The sequence below is a fragment of the Camponotus floridanus genome, unplaced genomic scaffold (genome assembly GCF_003227725.1).
Source record: "Camponotus floridanus strain SB8 unplaced genomic scaffold, Cflo_v7.5 scaffold13, whole genome shotgun sequence".
NCBI classification, from domain to species: domain Eukaryota; kingdom Metazoa; phylum Arthropoda; class Insecta; order Hymenoptera; family Formicidae; genus Camponotus; species Camponotus floridanus.
Window position 1 is genome coordinate 104275 of NW_020229248.1, and position 16632 is coordinate 120906.

The following is a 16632-nucleotide window of genomic DNA, read 5'->3' on the forward strand; positions in this document are numbered from 1 at the left end:
ATTTTTATTTGATTACATTTATTATTTTACTATTAGTGCTATTTACTGATATATTTTATTATATATTTTTTATATCATTTTGTTATATTTATTATAATATTGTCTATATTTTTTAAAAATCTATAAAAAAGTTTTGTAAAATTTTTGCTCGATAAAAATTTGATTTTATCAAGAAAATTGTACTTATGTGAATACGAAAGTAATATCAATCCGTATTAAGAATTATAAAAATATCCGACAAACAATGTCTTATTTATTTTGTATTTCAATGTATTTTTGACGGATCTTTCGTAAATTTGTTTTCATTAAATTTTTAAGTAAAAACAAAATTCGGGAAAAAATATAATGCAAAGTAATGTCCACAGTTGCAAATTGATATCAGAAATATCAGTTTTTTATTTCATATTTCCGACAACTTCATTTATTTCGAGAAAATCCATATGTACTGATAAAAACTGGCATGTAACAATTATCTTAAATATCGCATTATCAACTTATTGCAATCATGTATGCTTTAAGTAGTACTGTGTGAACAATCGGTTTTTTCAATATTCTTATTTTTTTTATGCGACTTTTAACAGCGCGTGTAATAAAGCACGAAAATAAGATCGCCCGCTAACAAAATACAATTTAATACCATACGCCTCTCTCTTAATTGATATGATAAAATTAACTCCGCGAATTTTTAAGAATATACAGAAAATATCCTCCCTTAGAAAGAAACTTTTCTTCTCTCCCAGAAGAAAAATCGCGAAAAGTTCAAAATCTTACATTAATCAATTAAAAGACTCTCTCTCGCCTTCTCTTATTCATTCCCTCGGTTCTATTAGAATCGTCGCAACCGCAATCGTAATCGTTGCCGTTGCGTAATTCGACTCGAGGAACGATTCTCTTCAATTTTACCGCGACACTACTCGTTATCCAATCGCGACGGTCATCGAACCTCTCGTCGTCGAAAATCGGGCGCATTCATCCCCTCGGGGGTTCGATTTTCGCATTTTCGCACGAATGAATTCATATCCGGATGGGGGTGGGGGAAGCGGGGGGAGAGAAATGGACCCGGATACTTTGCGTACGAGTTTCGGATGCGAGAGAATCACACGCGCGTAATTTCGCGCGTGTTCCAGTTATACGACCTTCGTGCGATCATTGCTACCGCTTCGTTCGTATGCACCGGGTAGCATAAACGACCGTACTCTCCTTTGACATGCAAATGAAGCCGCGTAGCGATTCAAATTGTAGCTGTGTATAGTTCCGGGCGTATAGTTGAACGCGGTGCGATTTTTGCATCGCGCATAGGAAGCACGTTAACGCGACGTCATTAGATCGCATCTCATCGCGGGCTTGCGGGATCTGCGTATAAAGGGAAGTAATGATTCGTACAATTCTGTTACATTTACATGAGTGTAATGAATCGGCGGAGCGATCTCCCGTAAATGAGACGCCGTATTTCTTTCACTTCGCGTAACGTTCTCACACGCGAGGCGCGGATTAAAATACGGAATGAGATTTGATAAGTAGTCGTCGAAATTAATAGTCCTTGTGTACAAGGTAACGTAAACAAAAGCGATTATCTACTCCTCGATTGTGTAAACACTGTGGCTTTCTTCGTGAGTAATGCAGGTAGACAATCGCGTGATTAAAGGCAGTTGTGTGTCCGCTGCTTATCTACTTAAACAGCGGATTGGGTGATTTATTTATCGGGTGATTTAGATATTCGAGAGTCGGTGGAGATTACGCGACTGAAAGGTGGACTTGGAGTACAATTAATATGCATACGTCTGATTTAAATCCAATGTCATTAGCGTCTAGTCAGTATCCGGGGTGAACATTTCATCGGCGTCTGCGATGTCGCACGTGCGTGACTGTTGCATTTGCAGGTGCAAAGTGTCGTGGACTAACGAGGTCGTCGATCGTTCATCGTTCGATCGAGTATTTTCGTTCGCATTCGATGGCGCAACGCGCTCTTCGAAATCGGGATTAGACATATCTTGACAATCAGACAAAGGAAAAAAGATACATGCTAAAGATTGCAATAATTCGTAGGCAGATAATAGGTGATGTGTGTGAAGTTGAATATAAATATTAAAATGTGAGTAGCTAAAAAAGAATCGATTCATAAAAGATACAAATTTTTGCAAATCGGCCAATAAATTGTATCAATCGTATCGATTGATTTTGAAGTGACTTTAATCAAATTTATTTGAGACACAGTTGATATTTAAATGCTTTAAAATCGTTAACAAGTTCACTGAGAAAAAGAATCGACTATAATTATATAATATATTATAATTATATCAATTTATAATTACAATTATTTTTTTCTCAGTGTATGATATCCAGTTAAATGATGGCAAGAAACCTGTTTAATTTTCAGTAAAGAATATACGTGTAATATATAAAAAAAAATTGATTTATTGTTTTTGAAGAGTGTTTTTTTCTCTCTCTTTCTTTATGTTATTTTTTTTAAGAAATATTTTTTAAAATTATATTATGTACATCCTTCTCGTGCGATATTATTATTATTTCTGAAATTAATCACCAAATAAATAAAACCGAATGAGCTCCCGTAGCATTTTATCATTATTTTTCACCTCGTGTATAAATCGTTCTTAATAGCATGAAACTCGAGTGAGCATTTCGAGACGCGGTTATTCACTTCTTTGCACAGCAAAGTCGTTATGGAAGTTCAGAGGAACAAGCCACACATACTTCGCACGCTTTACATAAACTGCAATCTCTCTAATGTACTTCTAATGTTCCTGTGCAAATGGTTATTTTTAACGATGCGAGCAACAAGTCAACACTTTTAACTCGAGAGTGTAGTAGCAAGATCGCTATACGGCATTTAAATCACCGAGAACCGCCATTGCCGTCTCTCTTTCGACAGAAAAAAAAATTGCGCATAACTGATTAAAATTTTCTGATGTCAAATATATTGTCTCTCAGAGACATATATTATCCTCTTTCTTTTCAACGTTCAAATCAATATGGAATCGGTGGCTTTTCGCGATTTGAAAATGAACAATGTTGTGCGGCAACTTCGCTCGCTGTTGCGTAACAATCTTGTTTTCAATCATATAGTGGAATCGCTAAACGTGACGGAGAGACCGGTTTTGAACTTTCGAACTGGCGTTAGCTCGGAAGCCATTATGCCGATCTAATAACAATATCGCGGAAGTAACTTTGAATTGTCGTAGCGTCGCTATTTGTTTTTCGATCGAGCATTCTGGAACGGAATCGAGGGGAAGATTGGACCCGCGCACACTTCCGAGAATCTTAGAATCGGCTGGCAATTCTTCGCTGGCTCTCGAAAGCCGCACCTTAACGTTGATTTAATGTCGAAGCGGGAACAATTTATCTTGCCGTTGCGCAACGATTTGTTTTCAAACTCAGGGTGGGATTATTTGCTATATGACAGGTAAAGAGAGAAAGAAAGAGAGAGAGAGAGAGAAGGAAAAGCTGGTTCGCGATATAAGTGCGACGCATTTACTTGGCCGTAGGTGAGCCTTTTAAAGGTTAAGAAAATATCTGTGTCATTCGCGATCACACAGTTGCCACTGTCGTTGAGCTTGCCAGATACTCGTTGTTGTAAACAGGATGGAATTCGCATACATATTCAAGTTGACGTTCGAGTATCGAGGTCACGGGCTTAATTTTCGTCCGTGGATTTCAAACCGCCAGAGAGTAAAAGCACTCTCGCGCTCTCTTTGGTGAAAGTATTCGGATGATGAGCACCGCGGAGAATCGATCAATTGGGTTAACGACTTTTCGAATATTCACCGTCTCCGAGGATTAATTGAGACGATTATGACGGCAAAATAAATATCGCGCTCAAATAATACCTGATAAAATTGATGCTCATTACTTTTTAACGACCGCGTAACGACGTGCAAATAGTCGTAATAATCAAATGGATGACATGCATCATTTTTTAATATCGCTATTGCCCTCGCGCAATGATATAATTTATTGATAGTCGTTAATTTTTATAACTTTGTTATGGTGCGAATAAATATATAAATGAATAACGGTAAACTGTTAATAATTTGTAAATTAATTAATTATTCATATATATTTTAGATGAATGACACTTTTATATTATTTTAATCGTGTGTGATATTTAATTTAATGATTATTATTTTTAAAGAACTTTTTGTCGTTTAATCGATAAATGAATCAGAGAAATAAATTGCGAAGGGAAAGAACGTTACTTAGAAAAAAAAACCGTCTCTGTTTTGTTATAATTCCTTTAATTCCATGCTTTATTAAGAAATATATATAATTTATGTATATAAATATAATTTTATATAATTGACGGACTCGTAATTGACCTTCTGAAGCGATTTGCATAAAATGTATGTCGGACGTTACTTACTTAGCATAATAGATATGATCGTTAATATGCGGAGACTATGATTTCCGCTCGTAGAGTATCGAAACGCGAAAATCCGACCGCCATTGTCGCCGTCGGCGATGTCTACTTTGAAGTCCCCAGTCCTCGCTTTCGCGCATTATGTGCAAATTCGCACGCACTAATACGCGAGGAACGCTCGCTGTCGGCCGTCTACAACGCCATCATTTACAATTTGCGGTTGTGCTCGTTGTGGAGCGAACTAACCGTGTGACTCGCCTTTACATGCGCAAAGTATAAATGTTCAAGAAGTACTATGTAACTCGCAATTTTTATTCGCAATTTTTATTCTTCATTAAAGCGGAGATTTTCAATTTTTGTCGAAGGGACGAAGCGATTTGCAGCAATTGAACAAAAGATGGTTCAATCATTTTTTTTTTTATAAATTCTACTATCGTTTATATTTCAATTAATTTATGTTTTCCTTTATAGAGTATTTAAAGTATAAATATTCAAGAAGTTCGTAGGCCGCAATTTTTATTCTTGCAATTTTTGTTATTATTTTATTATCATTTTATTTTATTATTTTTATGCAATAGAGCAGGGATTTTCAATTTTTGCTTTCACATGAAGCGATTAAAAAAATGGTTCGATCACTTTTATAAATTTTACTGTTGCTTAGTTTGTGTTTTCCTCTAGAGGAACTTATAATCACCGCGTGTTCTTTCAAGATTCGGCGAATTTAAAATCGAAAATGTCGCATCTTATCAATAATTTTCAGGCATTTGAGAAGGAAAAGTTTTTCACAAACTTTAAAAAAACAAAAATATAATAAAACTACATTCTACAATTAATTTCAGATGAAATTTACTTTACTGGAATAACAAAATTATATTCTTCAGTTAATTTCAGATGGAATTTACTTTTAATTTGAGGATTAAGTATAAAATACATAAATATATACTTTCAATTTGAGAAGTAAGTATAAAAATATATAGAAGAAAAATTTTAAACTTGCAATATATGTGAAAATAATTTCCTTCGATATTTTCGTTAAAGAAAAATCGATTCTAAATTGACAAAAAAAATCTTAAAAAAATGATTCTATAGTAGAGATACATTCCTCCTCTACATCTCTTATCATCTGCATTATAAATATAATCGAAGAAAGAATTATCTCAAACGTAATTTCCGAAATTTTTACGTCATTCGAATTGTTATGTCAGAGGTCTCGCGAGTGTTTATGCGCGAAATTTAATATGCGATACTTTATGCGAATAATATCACATCAGGGATTCTCGACTTGCATTACCGTCCGGTGATTAGTGTCCCTGAACGACGATATACGTATACATACGTTAATTCCGTAATAACCTGCGTACGTGTGTCGCACCTCGCGCGCGCGCGCGCGCGACATATATGGCCGGGCTTGGTAAACAACAGTGGTTGCCAAATCGCGGCTATTAATAAAATGCAAAATCATTTACGTAATGAACCGCATTCAGCTATCCTGACGTGGAATGACCGCGAATTGTCGTGGCATTCGATATCGCGCATCGGTTCGTTTATTTCGACGAAATGGATCGGAACGATTAATTTCTCATGATACATCGCGTGAAACGCGAGTAAGCCAGAGAGAAACATTTATCTGAAACGGTAGCCATAATAGATACGACTACGTCTAGTTTAGCTACTTGATACTTCAAGGACTCGATAATGCATTACGGGTTTTCACGAGCTTTTCTCGAATCTCCAATCTTATCGGCTCGTTGAATACTGCGTCTTATGTATGAATTTTCCTCGAGGAAAATTGTAGCACCTTGAGCAAAAGAGAATCATTAATTTCTCCTGTTGGAAGCATGAGTTAATTTAAAGTTAGGGTTTATCTGGAACGACAGCCCATAACACGTATGATTACACTTAGTTTCGCTGATTAATACTTCAAGGACTCGATAATGTGTTGCGGTTCTTTCGCGTATCTCTGGCTTTTCGAATATTAAAGTTTACTCTGTCGCGTAACGAAAGTAAAGTGGGTATTTGCAGCAGACTACATATTTTACTCGAAATGTGATTGGTGATGGCTTCGTAAATACGAATTTTAGTGCTTTGCACAGACCTCTTACTTTTGCATCATTTATTATGTGTATGCCTCAAGTGTCAAACAGAAATGAAAAGAGATGATCACTATAAATCAATTTTCTCTCTCTCTCTCCTTCTTTATTATATAATTAAAAAATTAATATAATTATGTATATAATTATAATTAAAATTATAATTAAAAAATTAATATAATTATATAATTTTAATAATACATCGAATTATTATCGATTTATTGAATGGTGTATGTAAATATATCATAGTCAATTATTAAATTAATATTCAAATTAATAAATTACAGAATCAATAATTCATACACTGTATTGAAATTGTATAATTTCAATAAATTATTAATTCTGTAATTTATTAATTTGAATATAATTCCTCTCTCTCTTAATTTATAATGTTAAAAATGAATTAAAATGTTATATAAAAAATTTGAAGCAGAAAAATCGATCTAGTTTTCGATGTTAGACAGACATTATGATTACGGATGCAAATGGATTGACGCGATAATTCCCAGGCGGTCGTTCACCTTTCGAGTACACAGTTGCAGACAAATTATGCCTTTTACTGCGATGACGCGCAAGGCACGTCATACTTGAAATGATAATTCGCTATGACGTGCAACGCGCGTCATTGTACCGACCGCATTAAAGAATCTATGCACATATGTTCGCGTTACACACAGTCGAACAAGAATGATTATTCTTATAAACTCATATTTTTTTTTCCTCGTTGTAATTTTTCTCTTGACAATTAATAATACGCAAAAGTCTCTTTTGCCGTTCACTTTATTGGTACGTCTATATGAAAAATATATTTTTAACAGAGGATTAATAAGCATTCCGATTAGCATACGACCGTGCAAGATTTATGAGTCCGCATTGCGTGTCCTTTTTTTACGCGGCGCGCGTAAATCGCGTAGAGTTGGAACGAACGAGGAAAGAACCGAATTTGTGAAATGAAAAGCAGTGAATTAAATAAAGATTGTAGATTATAACCCTCTTGGATAAACGTCATTAAGCCGACGGTGATAAATGGAGGGGATTAACGTTCAATTAATCTGTAACCTGTGCCCGCGAATGCTATTTGTTCGTTAATAAATACGCTCGAATCGCCTCTCGAGCGTAACCGTTCGATAGATAAATAATGTAACCGATGCAGGTTACGGGATCGAAGCTGTAACCAGAGCGGGATATGTGCGGGTGTACGTTTCTATCGATGCGTATGTACATGCACGTGTACGTGTGTGTGTGTATGTTGATCGCGTACACGTGGTGTGATTTACATATAGCAATTAACCCTTTGCGGTCGTAGTGCGCGCTACGACGAGGATTTATGTGCCGAAGGGTTATATTACGAGAGACTTGCAAATCAAAGGGCAAGTACCTCTCTCGCGATGAACGCATGCACAAGGAGCTGATCGATTACCTGTGACATCGTTTCGGACATCCTATCAGTATAGTATGTCACATGCGCGGCAACTATCTTCGTTACATATTTGTCTGATTTTTCAGGGATATTACGGGGCCAACAAGATTTATCATAGTTTGTGATCAGAAAGACTTCTTTTAGAACACAGATATGCTTCAATCTCAACAAAATTGATACAGCATTTGTCTATTATTTTTATCAGATCGGTTCGTAAGTTCATGTATATTTACTTGCATCAATTTCTGACGCAGATGGACTATAGAAAATTGCTAGAAAGATAACAAATAATTAATAATGATGAGAGAATCCGAATGATTGATTAAAAAATTACGTGTGTTTATCTCATGTTCAAAATTATTCTTCTGAAATACTTACATAAATAATATTTATTATAGTCGGCTTTATAAATTTTCAATTTAAATTTAACTATTTATATCGTACATTTATTTTTGTGTATAAAATAATTTCTTAATTTAAAAATATTGCCGATTTTTACGTCTATAGTCATTTGTACATATTCGAAAAATTTATTTTTTATAATTGCTTCGAATTGATGGCACTTGCTAAAAAATATTATCGAATGTATAGGATTACGAATCGATAGCTTATACATAAAAACTAGTGGAATATAAATTTGATTTGATTTATTAAATCAAATCAAATACAAATTTAAAAAAAATTAGTAATATATTTTAATGACAGTTCATTTTAAGTTCGTTATATATAACAAATAGAATGACAAAAATTTTATTGTTTATAGTTTTATAATAAATACTTAATGGCATTCTTGAAATATAAAGACTCGTCTAATCTAAACATTAAGGATATTAGAAACGATTATATTAAAAATCAATCTCTCTAGATGAAAGATATTTGCTAACATTACAACATTCTCGATTAATTCTATTGAAATCACGATTCATCTGATTTACGCAATTATTCGTATGTATTTTGTACAAGAGCCGTCATTCTTGCGTGTCTAGAAAGATGATATGCTTTAATGATTATATCCTTAGATGGTGTATCACGATGTCAATAAGCTTGATTTAACTGCTGCGCCGACAAACATCTCTTACGGAGATTGTCTAGTCGATAATTATCTCGGTCGATTGTAACGAGTCGCATTAGTCATTTTAGTCAACAATAGTTCGCAAAAAAATAATTACGGCATCGACCTTCGACGCCGTTGCTGTTATCGTCCAAGAATTTCGACCTTAAAATATAGACTGCGTGCACGGCTCTCGCAATCAGTATCAGTGGTCATCTCGAGTATTACGAGACGATTGGTCGTAACATTAATTTTTCACTGATGATCTGAAAGAAATCACAATTGTAATATCTTTCACGCAAATTTGTTATTTTTTACATTTATGGGAAATGATTTTTATTAGATATATAATCAATTACTCTTATTCGTTATTTAATATGAGGCACGAATAATTTATATATTCTCTAGAAATACAGAGAATATAGGAGAAAAAAATTAACAATCTTCGATTTATTTTGCGTATACAAACAGTAATCGACAGGCAAAATTTAAGCAGTACATTGTGGAAATATCTTGTTGAGGATTAAAATGAAATTGCAATAAATCACGATTAAATAAATTTGGAATTAATGCAGATTTTAAGATGTTATATAATATAGGATCAACTTAACGATATATTTGTTAAGTGAGACATTTAAGCTCGTGTGACTCTCTTATCTTACATGTCATAATTCGACCAAATATTACGTATTACTGATTACTATTCGAAACGAATGATTCGCGTGTTTAAATTCGCGTCGCACAATATGTTCAAAAAAGGAGGGGATGCCGCTTTTATCGCTAATATTTATATATCTCGATATATATTTGTACCAAAAGTTGTTATCTCTTAACTGTACATATCATGAATATATTTTAAAAAATTTAAAAATAAATTTTTTCTTTGGATTTTGCACAAGAGATATATTCTTTATAATTTTGGCGTTAAATTCTTTTCAGCTAACAAACATATAAATTAAAAAAATATTTTTATCCTGTGATATTATTTTCCACGTGCGTTTTACGATGCACAAGAAAGACATTGTGTCATTTTTATGTCAAAATATTTTTCATTTTTGACATTACATCTCGTTTAAGCTTAATCTTCCTCTTTTTTTCTCTCTCCCTCTCGCTACCTCTCCTCGCGCGTTTATTTATAATGTCGTAAACTTTACGAGATTGTGCTTCTCCATGGATATAAGTGCGATTCGTAATACATACTCGGCACTAGCAATGAATCATGTATAAAGTGAGCGAAAACGGTTCTGTAAAGTAAGATAAACACGATCACACAGTCATCACCGACGATAACGTAACGCGACGACGAGTCCGCATAGAGAAGATAAACTCCGGTTCTCCATCTTTTCCCTTTTCCGCGCGTTTCTTCTCGTGGCATGAATTGTAGTTGGTGATATCACACAATAATTTGCCCGAACATTTTCGTTCATTATTATGTTCTGCTTTGTCCAAGCTTTTTTAAATTAAACTTGGCGCTTTCATGAGTATGAATTAAATGCAATTAAGGCAATTTACATAGAGCTGTGAAAAGACACTATATTAAATATATCTATATCTTAAATTCAATTCCAAATAAAATCTATTTAAAATTAATCAACGAGTAAGTTTGTCTATTCTTGCAAAGTATCTAAATTCGCAAAATTTGTAAATTATATATTAATTTTATATTAAATTTTTAAATTTTATATTAAATTAATTTTATATGTCTATATCTTAAATTAAATTTTAAATAAAATTTACTTGAAATTAAATAGCGAGTAAGAATTTATCTATCTTATAAAGTGTCTAAACTCACAATATTTTTAAATTTTTAAATATTTCTAGAAATTATGAAAAAAGGATAATTATTAATTAAGCATGTTTTTATTCGTTTAAGACAGTTATTAGTGTTTCAAAATTTTCATAAATAAGACGCTGATCCAAAATTGATCGAAAGTGTAATTGAAAGAAAACGCGATCTGGAACGGATACCTTGTATAAAATTCGTTTGAATAAGCCATTTCGATTCCATCGTTGAATCAGCATTTGACGACAGACAGGCCGCCGGCTTTTCTCTCCTCTTGGAACCTCTCGAGCGGCGCCAAAGTGCCAGAAACACCATGTGTCTGTCTGGCATCGAAACGTATAACACGTAAGATCGCACATCTTAGTACGCACGTTGCGTACGCGAGAGAAAGAAACGCCGCCGGGGAGAATTTTTAATAGCCGGTTTTTCGTAAGATGACAAGTCAAGGACAAGTCATCTCACTCGTCGAGACCGTTAAATGGCCATTAAGCGATATAAAAGGAATCACGATAACGGATTAACGGGAGATCGCGAAATCCCCGAATGGTTTTGGGCTCGCTCGAAGAAGAAGACGATCTATTTCCGCATCTATTAAGGTTACTTAAACTCTGCGCGTTAATACGAAGCGACTGCTGCTCGACGTTATTATGGTTCCGCGAGTGTGGTAGAAACAGACTGTTTTCGGGTAATGCGAAAGATAAATAAAAACTCAGATAAGATATTTCAGTGTTTACTTAATGTTAATTTAATTGATGCACCAAGTTGGTCTTGCAAAGAATGAAAAATAATCCTATTTTTCGAACATTGATTTACAATCATTATTAATCAAATACATTCGTAAATTTGAATTTTCGTTTTTACTTGTATGTTTTTAATATTGAAATAAAAGATACTTTATGTAGGATTTTTGCTTTTATATTCATCTTGTACATATATTACGTGATATATTAATTTAACATTTAATCCTCAAAGCTATGTTGTGATGTAAATCATATTTGTTTGATTATAAAAGGTATAAACAAATCAGACGAGAACAGGCAGAGGGATGAGCAAAAAATAATATTTAAAAATACTTGCATAATAAAGAATACTCGCTATTTTTCTTCCACTTGATTATAAATAATTCCATTTGATTATTTGATTAATCTGAGAAATAATATATTTTTGTGTATTAATTAAAATCCTATTTGAAATATTTGTTTTTATGAATCAGGAAAAAATGCATAATTCATATTTCAAAAGTCTTTCTCATTACAGAGTTTAAAAGTAAATAATTAAAACATAATAATGAATTAAAACATGAATTAAAATAATTCTATTATATCGTATGGATAATAAAATACCTGAAGAAATATTATTTCCGCGAATTTTTACACATTCTATTAATTTTTCTCTTACGTTTCATATTTAATCTATTTTATTAAATTATATTAATTACTCTTTACAAATTTACATTAAACAGACGATGATTCTTTTGAAATAAATGCAAATTTGCTTTTCTAATTATTTTTCTTATTTATCTTATATTTGATATTAACATTTGAAAAGTTGTTATACAAATGTTTTCAATGTTACTTCAAAAATTTGAAATATATATTATTCCAAATTAAATTCTCTGATTTTTTTAATAATTATTTTAGCTGATGTATTGTATATAAATATTTTCCACCTATTTATGTGTTATTCGCGTGGAAAAAATATTTTTAATAATTTGAAATTTGAATTGTGCTCTCTTTCTCTCGACATCACGCACAATATTGGACGAGAAATATGTAGTACTTTGAAAGGATGAATCCGTGCAAATAGTAAACAAGATGCTCTTTGCGACAAACTTAGCTATCGTTAAATTATATCGCCTGACTTTATAGCAGTCGTAAAGATTATTCCGACTCTCCGGTTATTATTCTAGAATTATAGCGCGGTCTTTGCTGCCTCCCCTTCCGGATGTAGTTCTCATCGCTTGCTATTTTTACAACCATCACCTGTTATCTGTGCACTTATTACTTATCGCTCATTAAAGTTGATAATCTATTGTTACCACCGTGGGTCATTGTCCCGAAGTATAATGAGATGCCCCTATTCTATGTTGATCCGATCGTTTCTGTCTCTCTCTCTTTCTTTCTCTCTCTGAAACGTGCGTCGAGAAGACCGCGTCCGCGCTTAATATTCCAGCCCATCGCGCATTATTTCTATCAAGAGTGTTTGTTATCTCATTGAATGTTAGGTTGGGGAGATTATTGCACGCGTCAACACGGTACAGTAAGTTAAAAATTGCGATAAGTTTAGAATCGTATATACATATGTATTATAATAAAAATGCTGTTTAATATTAAGACATGTACTGATGATTATAAAAGAAATTAAATAATGTGTCTTATAATAAAATTTAAAAAAATATGTAAAATTACATGAACAATAAGTGCAAAATTACACAATAAATAATGAAATTATTATACTTTTACCGCATAATTTTATGGTTAATTTTTTTGTTAATACTCATATTTTTACAGTGTTATATTTTTACAGTGTAGAATTTTTTAATAGATGTAAAAATCTAAAGGATTATTATTATGGACATACATTTGACGTAACATATTGTTATATATTCACGACTTTATTCTCTCCTTTAGTTTGTAAAAAAATTATAAAACTTAAAAAAGACACATATAAAAAGAAATAATATTCCTAGACATATTGTAGGATTCTATTTTGGTATTATATAGATTTCATCTGGCGACTGCTTTAGCCTTGAAGTCCTCGCGTTAGCACAACATGATATATTTCACGATATCAATTGATTTTTCTTCGTTCTTATGCTGATGATTTCAAAAAGCACTCGGTGGAAGTATATTACGTTCGCGATAGTCGTTTCGCGATATAAATATCGCCATCGGCGCAGATGGTGATGCAATCGCGAAATCACGTTTACGGCACGTGGCGACGGTGGTGTGCGATCCATTGTAATCTCCGCCGATGCCAGAAACATTGGGAATTGTTCGCGGAGAAGAGGCGCGATGTCTGAGAGCGGAGATTCTCGAAATAATTCCGCCGAAACGTAACGCGACGCCACGTGTTGGCCCTTTCACATGACCGAGGAAATGGGTCTATTAAAAGGCAGTCACGGTTAAGTTTCAAACAAAGCGTCGGCTACTCGTTGAAGGTTGCAGTATGAATCATAGTCTATTCGCATTGTATTAACATGATCTTTTAAAATTTTGACACAGCGTTTTGTAACAATAGAAGAAAATAGTTGTTGATAGATGTTTACGGTTATAAAATAGTTGTTGATAGATGTTTACGGCTGTAATTTTTACTCAAATTTATATATTATGTATATTCAGATATATTGTCCTTTATTGTCATTTATAATACATATTACGATAAGCGATGATAGAATTTTTTAACGTATTTGTTTGCCGATTTAAGTTTGACTATTGATGACGTCATTGTTAACTATCATCTACCTCGCTCCAGCGCGAGCACGCGATATTTCGTATTCAACCTTTTTAATATTCATTAGTGCTTATCTCCGAATGCTTATCAGCCGGCTTTTCCCTTTGTTTTTTTTCACAAATCATCATTAAAAGCATGCCGCCTCTTCTCGAGCGTCGCCGCCGACCTTCCTCTGGTGCGCGTTATCATTATTTTGCTTGTTTAGCACGAAGATGATAAGGAGACAAGATTCTCTCTCTCTCTTTCTCTTACATTGCACGCGCGTATATGTAAATTGGAGGTGAGTAAAATAGTATTTGAAATATGGAGGATAAAAATACATATGAAAGCTACTTAAAATATATAAAACAGTTAAAATACATAATAAAGCTATTTAAATACATAAAAAAGCTCTTTTATTTTCTAAATTATTTAAACATAGTTTATGTGTAATAATTTATATATGTCTGAATATTAATTAAAATTCAATTTGAAGTATTTAATACATTTTATAAATATTAGAAGTATAAGTAATATTAGAATATTCAAATATGTATTTTTTCATATATATAAAGACACTTCGGTGTTATTTTTCTCATTATATATGCAGTTAGAGAATTTAATACAACTTACTCTAATTTTATTCTATTTATTATTCTCTTATGATTTAGATTCCTTAAATCCGGTTTTGTTCAGATTTCAATAAATTACCTGTTTCTATAAGTTAGCATTTAAAGCATGATTATATGCGTAAAATAAATATTTATTTTGTTTTTCTTATCATTTTTCTAATTTTACGATATTTAAAATAATATAAGAAATAAAATAATGAAAATGAATATATATATCCCACAGAAATTCATAATTATATTCTATTTTGTAAATAAAAATTTCTAAAAATTCTTTTAATATTTTAAAGTGTTATTTTAATTAATAATTTCTATTGTAGTAAATTTAAGTAAATATTTTCTACATGTTTTTGTATTTCCGTCATCTTCATTGAAAATTAATTTCGAATTCGTTTTGCTAAAAGGAAATATTATTTACATAATAATAATTACAATTTAAAAAAAAATTTGTATTTGAAACGTGTTCTAACTATGTACGATATAATTGGCCAATTAATTTTGTAACATGCTAGAACTGACATATATTTGCGATTTTCGTTCTTAATTTCATTCGTAACCTGATATTATGACTGTAATTTATCTGAATTTATTATAGTCTAATTTATCTTTCACACTAGCCTGATTTTTCACTGTACTGACAGTCCGATTAAATCGCACAAAATTGCGAGGTTTTTTGAGCGGAGCTCTAAACTTTGTTTTACCTCATTTTAAAACAAGTAATACAGATCTGGAGTCCGTTTCTACGTAATATTACGTAGTAAGGATTTTTAAATAGTTTATACTTCATAGTTTTACGCTTGACGTGACCGAGAATTTTTATCTAATTGCTTTGAAACGAGCTCTTCGGCTTTACATTCTACATTAGAAAATAAAATAAAAGCACTTGACGTCCGCAAAAATTTTAAAAATTCCACTCGTTCTATACAGGAAGATATCTTGTTAAGATATTTATTTTTTGACTTTTATCTATATACAAAAAAAAATAAGCGGAATCAACATATCAAAATCATTCTCGTTTATATATCAAGAGTCCTAAATCTTTACAAGTTTGCGTTATCATCCATCCGGCGCAAATAGAACGACGGCCGGGAACGAATCGGCAGCGGAGAGAGAAGTAATGGAGAAAGAGGGAGAGGGAGAGAGAGAGAGAGAGAGACAGAAAAAAAGAAAAAAATCACAATACACTCGCATGCCGACGGCTCGTTCATTGCGCTCTTATCGCGCGAGGGGATTCGACGATTTATTGACGACTGCATTTGATAAGTAAAAGGCGAATGAGCTACGAGGACCGGGCGAGTGAAAGCGTCCGTTGTGGGGACAAGCGAGTCAATCTTTCGGACGCGAAAAAAGATAAAAAAAAGTCGCGCAATTATCCGATTAATTCCATTATACCTAGTCGGATTATTTTAATCAAACGATTGATATTGTTTGTTTTGAACGCGCTTGGCCGCTCCTATTTTAAGATACGTTAAGATATTTTTTTTCTTTTTTCCTTTTCATCTTTTTCTTCTTTTTCTTCTCTTTTTTTTTTAATAATTCTATTGATGATGGAAACCTTGTTTTAGGATAAATTAATTTAAGGCTTTTTATTCTACGAAATATTTTTAAAAACAACTACATCGCAATATTTTTAAAAACGTTGCTTCAGAAAAAAACTACATTTAAAGTTTTTATCTCACGAAAGAGAGTAACTTTATTATTGATTAATGGAATAGTAAGGTTATAGAGTTATATAAAGTTGTAAAAGAAAAAATATAGAAGTTTTTGATGGGTTTCTCCTACACAGCAGTGATGTTACGAAAACTAACGTATATTTTTTCAGCTAGTGCCTTGTCTTAAATACTCGTTATTG

At 32.6% G+C, this 16632-nt stretch overlaps 1 protein-coding gene across 1 annotated transcript in view; it reads left to right on the forward strand.

Annotated features, from left to right (window-relative positions):
• The window catches only part of LOC105254367 (sestrin homolog), a 182442-nt gene that overhangs the window by 67016 nt on the left and 98794 nt on the right, over positions 1–16632 (forward strand). The gene's annotated exons all lie outside the window — the stretch shown is intronic.